This window comes from Ostrea edulis, chromosome 1 (genome assembly GCF_947568905.1).
Source record: "Ostrea edulis chromosome 1, xbOstEdul1.1, whole genome shotgun sequence".
NCBI classification, from domain to species: domain Eukaryota; kingdom Metazoa; phylum Mollusca; class Bivalvia; order Ostreida; family Ostreidae; genus Ostrea; species Ostrea edulis.
Genome location: NC_079164.1, coordinates 20,533,079 through 20,539,936, shown reverse-complemented (window position 1 = coordinate 20,539,936; position 6,858 = coordinate 20,533,079).

The window sequence follows — 6,858 nt, the reverse complement described above, 5'->3', positions numbered from 1 at the left end:
CAGTCCTGGTTTTTATGAAAAATGGTACAGAAATTACTATATTAATATGAATAATCCAAAGGCTCGAGAGAAATTACTACAGGCCTTGGGTGACTTACACTGATCAAGTTGATAGATTATTTAAGGGTCTAATCCTGATTAGAAAGTGCTTACTTGGCGAAAAATAACGCCTTTCAAACAGGTTGTCTTGACTTCATGCTTATCTTTGAATTGCAGAAAGATATTCCTTTCTATCATGAATTCAGTAGAAGATTATGCTTAATAAAAGAAATCAGTATTAAAGAACGGTTTTACTATGGGTATGAACCACTCTAGACAGCATTTGGTTGTATTATTATAACAACCATAGAATTTGCAAAATCCTGACTTTAAACGTTTAAACGAGACTGGTGAAATCCCTTTGCTATCAACGTATTTGTCAATTGCGTGTCTTAGTTTAAACATTGATCATACGTAAAACATGCTTTCGTGTATCGAATTAGTTAGAAAATATAACAGTAAATGCAGATGATAATGGAATGCTGCTACATATAAATGAGTAACATGTTAGTAATTTTGCTCTGAATCTTTTCAAATAATTTTTTCATACATTTTGGGGTCTAGAATGAATCACCTGATTACTCCTCGTTTCATCTAATGCTGTTGTTTACTGGATAGGTTTTCTATAGAATTTGAGGACAATAAAATTTCGGTCTCTGTAACTCTATATTGTGGGAAATTCCTTATGCACGTAATTCACGCACCAGTAGTCCATCAAATGCACGCGTTCTCCGTATTTGATTGCGTTGTTTTTAAAGGGATAGTAAAGGTCATTTTGTTCAATTTTTTGTTGAAAGAATTACATGTAGAATGAGTCCAAATGACTCTTAAAAGTCAGTTTCTGTTTAAAGAGGTTCGCACCTGACATTTAGAGTAATATCAATTTTTTGGGAAGTGTATTTTTGATTTCTACATTGAAGGAGAATTAGGAAATTAAAAAGAAAAACTGGGGTCGCAACGCTTGTTATTGAGCTATAGTGTTCTAAACATGACCTTTTTTGCACTTAAAATTTATTCAATTAAACTTGATTTTTCTGTTAGTGTCAACACAACATAAGCAACACAAATCAATCATTACATAAAATACATAATCATGTTCTCTAACACTACAGATGAAAAAAGAAATTAATACTAGTAAAGGAAATAAATAATGACCTATTTGCACTTGAGATACAAAAAACTTTATGATATCAAAATTGAGAGTTTAAAAGGACATATTAGGAGTAATGTCAATTTCTAAAATTTTACATAATTTTGAAGGTTTGGTCTTCTAATTTAAAATGCAACTTTAAAAAGTGGGTTTGGAGATCAAATGTTTGAATTATTGGCGAAAATACTGAATTTTTAAACAAAATTTCGAATAAATTAATTAAAACTTTTTTAAGAATTGGTGTACTGTTTGGAAAAATATATCAACCAAGTTAATGAATTACAACATTTGACCTAGTTCCAAGTCTCAACTACCTGTATCATAAATTATAAAACTGAAATACAGTATAAGGGTATAAAAATTGACGATACATTGGATGAAAAAGAAACTGTAATATCATGCAGAATTAGAACTTTTTGATAAGAGAATCATTCCGCCACAAAATATAGTCCCTGTCAAACCCTTTCAAAATTGGAATTGACACAAAGTTTTTCAACTGGATAGGGTTCAGCAATAGATGTGTAAAATTTAATAATGATCTCGTAAACATCTGAGTATCGAAAACTGTATTTAGCCCATAGTTTCAATGTAGATACGTGTATTTTCATAGAGACTTTTAGAGATATGCTTCAGAAAGTATAAAAATCAAATTTTAATTCTAACCAAGATATCAGTATTACGGTATTCTATAAATGAATTAAACCAAAAATAATCTTTGTTACACTGGAAATATGCATAAAAAAATTAGGGTTATTGAGATATGGTATATGTTTATTGTGAAACACAGATGCCCCCGTATGACATCAAAGTAATTATAGTGCCCCAAAATGATTGGTTAATCGGTTGTTTTACGTCCCATCGAGAATTTTTCACTCATATTGAGATGTCACCAGTTGTAGGTGAAGTAACACAAATTTAGACCTATGCTTAGCGCTTACGATTGTAGCAATGCTGGTTCTTTTAACGTGCAGATGCCTGCCGCGACACGGGACCTCCATTTTTAACCATGATTCTCACTTTTAAATGCCGAGCCTTTGGCGAAGGAGCAATCACCATCTATTTTAATGTCTTAGGTTTGACCCGGCCATGGCACGAGCAGGTCTCGAATTAACGATCTCTCGACTACGAAGCGAACGCTTTACCATTGAGTTACTGCGACCGGTCCAAAAGACAGAATTTGTCACAAGGAATATACTTGTTAAATATGAAAGCCATATCACTAACCATTCAAAAGCTATTGCCAAAGTTAAAGTCAAAAGTAGGGGGAAAGGGGAGAGTAGCTCAAAAAGTATTGTGAAAAATGTAGGCCATTATGTACCCTCCATATAACAATAGTTTTCAAATAAAGGAGCAAAACTCCACCCAGAGTGGTCGAAATGGATCAAAATTGCAACATGATTTAGGGTAATTCACAAAGAAGCTACATAGGAAGTTTGAGTTTGATATGAGACAGAAAAATGAAGTTAGAAACAGAACGGACGGACGTACAGATATCGCTGTACCATAATATGTCCCGTCTAAAGACGACCGTATAAAAATGAACACATCTGATCTATCATCACGGTAAGCTGGAGGTAAATGAAATTTTCAATACATTACAACTATCGGTGTTAACAATTCACGTCTCGGGGTATACCCAGTACAGTTTGGAACATATCTGAGAAAGGAGTACCAATTTAAATCCCAGAGCACTCAACACAAACTTATGACCCTTCACTATCTTTATGGCACGATTACCCACCGTTACCATCACTTGAAAGTTTATTTCATGCACTGATAAGAATTCACAATGCTTCAAGTATCGACCATATAACATTTATTTAAAGTCAAGAAAGATAAGAACATTTTATTTAAAGTAGGGTTCATTTAAAAAAAAAAAGTGGGGGTGGGGGTTGCTTATTCCTCCTATATCCCACATCTGGTGTGTCCAGGGGTCCGTGTTTGTCCTACTTTCAATTTTGTATTCTTTATGGCTGATCACTCACTGTTCGTTATCTTCACCTTTCGTAATAGCTCTCTGGTGCTTCTTATTAACAAAAGTATTGACTACAGGGAACAGTTTTAGTATACTAATATATATATATATATATATATATATATATATATATATATATATATATATATTAGTCTATTGCTTGATTGTGTTGTTTAATATCCTGTGGGATATTTTTTTCACATAGAGAAGTCACCTTTGGGGATCATTCATCACATAGATTACATGCATACTCTATGTGGATATATTGGAAATTTAAAGTTTCATTTGGAATTTTTTTTTCATCGAAACTTTCCTAATTTCTTATCCTTTTAGAATCAGAATTCAGAATCGGACATACTGATCGCCGATATTGTCAAATCAGAAGTGATGGGGGGGGGGGGGGGATCATACATTTCGAAAATTTAAACTTCATCTCATCTTTGAAATTTTCATTTGCGTCATATATTTTGAATCAGAGGAGTCATTCAATCGATTAAATGAGTAAAAGTTTTGATTTTTTTAATCGAATCATTAAAATTTTGTTTGGTATCAGATAAACCTTTCGAGAATCTTTCACTCATATGGAGACGTCACGATTGCCTTTTCTCTCATGCAAAAGTTTGAAATAAGAGATATCCATTCTCAAAGTGGTAACATTAAGTAAACGTGATTATGATGGAATTTACACCCTTTAAAACTATTCCAATACAGTAATTTAATTCAATTTTTCTCTTCAATTCTGTTAGGAACAAGAGATGTCGATCGCAAAAATTTAAAGGGGGAAAAAATGACAAATCAAATACCAAGAAATCTTTGTCAAAACTTTCTCTTCAATCATGTCTTGAATAAGAGATAACCAAATGGATGACGACGATTTCCTAAATTTACTAGTGATTTGACCTTGAAATCATTACAGTCATATGAAGGTCACGATGATGAGTGACACATGCATGTGAGAATCCCAGCTCGAGGACAAGAGTTGGCTGTGGAGAAGAAATCCTAATATAAAAACAATGTATTTCTTAAGCATCGTCGCTAAACTGTAGGATATATAATTTTTTTAACGCGTGAAGGACAGTAGTATAGCCCCGCTTGATGGCCGGTTCAACTGAGTGCAGTTTTGAGTGCGGGCCGATAGACTGAGTGCAGTTTGGAGTGTGGGGTTTTATAGGTGGGTCAGCGGGGATCAAGCAGTTGGCCAGGTGGCCGGGAGGGCACTTGGCGCGGTCAAGCGGGGGTGGCGCGGTGAAGCTGGGCAGGTGGCCATAATTGGCGCGGTCAAGCAGGCGAGGTGGGGGCGAGAATGTCGGTCAATCCGGCCCCAGTCGATCCGGCCCCAAGTCATTCCGGCCACAATTACCGTAGTCAGTCCGTCCCCATATACGTTTTATAGATATTTTCTGTTTATAATCTATGTAATGGGGTGGGAAGTACATTTATGTTTTATAAATGATGAAACATTGTTTAATATGATGAATAAAAAATGTATCAATTCATCAAATTTCATTTAAAGCAATACAAGTTAAATTAATTCAAAATAAAAGATCAAATAGAATAACATAGACAATTTTATTGACAATTAATTCATTATCAAAATTTCATTTGAGTGGCACGTTTGCTATTTATTATTTCCTCATACTTTTAATACTCAAAATTTACATGATGTAATATTTTAAAACAAATGAAATGTGTAGGCATGAGGATTATATTAGTCAATAATTGTTGTATTATATTAGTCATACCGATAGGTGTTAATATTGGTGCAGACTATTGTGATAGTTTAAAGTACCGCCAGTTAATTACAGCTTGTATTGCTTTAACATATAGCAATTATCACTTACAAATTGAAAAAAAAGATATAAAGAAATACAAATTCTAGAACTCTTAAGTGTCTGCATCCGTAGTGTTCCAAACAGATGTACATGTTACAAACAAATCTTTAATCTAAATCATGGTTATAATCACTACAAACAATATAATCATATTGATGTTTGGATGAAAATTATAGCATTAACTGTAAATAAGAAGACAGTAAAAGCTTTATAAACCTGGGGGCCGGATCAACTGGGGCCGGATCAACTAGGGACGGAACGACTTGAGGACGGAACGACTAGGGGACGGATTAGTTTTGGGGCCGGAACGACCTGTTACCGGGGGCGATAGCGTGTGAACGTTTTGATATTGCTTTTGTATTCCTTTTTGTTAAATTTCAAATAAAAGAATTGAATTAAAGAAGAACAATGGTTGAAAGTTTACACATTTATTTAATGAACAATTAAACACATTTATCAAATCATCAATTTATAAAGTCCCTAGAAACACAGCACTTTCGTTTTGACTTCTCGGAAAGCGGCTATTTTCTGAAAATCGCTTTGACTTTGTTTTGTAAACAATAAACTCAGCTATTCGGTAGTTCTATATAACCATAGGCGCTCCCCAGCTTAATTGTTAAAAAAATTATATCTACTATACTATAAACATAACAAGGCATGAAACTCGCCTCCATGTTGGATTCCGCTTAGGGGCACTTTCTGACTAGTAACGAGAGTTTCTCGCCCAAGTCCGGCTTTTCTCAGACATCGGAGACTGTTATTTATTGAGATAAAATCAAATCAGACTGAATCTTGCAGAATATTTGGCGCATTCACGCGTTTTCTAACATTTTTCAGCAACACACCCTTCTTTGGCCGGAAGTTCAAGAGGTTTAACCGATTTTAGACAACTCGATCGTCCTTGACTTCATTAAGTCCGAGAATTTTGAGCGGAAATTTTGAATTGAATATTGTATACATAGTAATATAGTAAGTATTGCGCGAACTTTTGAAAGAAAAAAATTGAGATGTCCTATGAAAAAAAGAACTACACAGAGTGGTAAGCATTAACTGTTTGGAGAATTAACTGTGGCATAAGGAGACATGCTGAAATAACATTACATAAATTTTGAACCACATTTCATGTTTGTCTCCACTCATCATATTGATATTTTATGAATAAACACTTAATAAATGTATAAAATACAGAATTAAAAGAAAACTCACAGCCAATTGAGTGGGAGAGATTTCAGGATTTTCAGTGCTATAAAATTCAATTTCATTTACAAAACTGATGATAACATTGCCCCCCCCCCCCCCCCCCCCCCCCCTTCAACCTATTAGGAAAAACAGATATGGAAATAAAATAAAGCTTTTTTCTGTTAAAAAATAAAAAATCATAATCCTGAAAAATTGATGTAGCAGAGAAGACATAGTGTTGAGTTGGGTATATCCCATTCCCATTTGTATTTTGTGTCTTGTTGAATTTACACAGTAAACTCAGTTGAAAATGACTTGGACTCTTTCCTAAGACTATATATAAAAAATTTTTTTTTTTTTTTTTTGTAAACAATCTGTATATATCATAATATATGTTCAATATATGCATACCAAGGATCATGTAGGAATACAGACAAGTTTTTTATATGTGAGACACACACACAGAGAGAGGAAGAGAAAGAAAGAGAGAAAGAGAGAGAGAGTTAAGTAAAGATCAGGCTCCATCTGTTCCACTGGGTATCAAAATTTTCGCTATCACCATTTTTGTAAAATAGGAATTTTTGTGTTTCATAAAAGAGTTTTAAGTAGGATATTGCAAAACAAATGTTCAATGATTTCTCAGTACATCTTGCTGTATAAATATAGTATTTCAACCAAAGGAT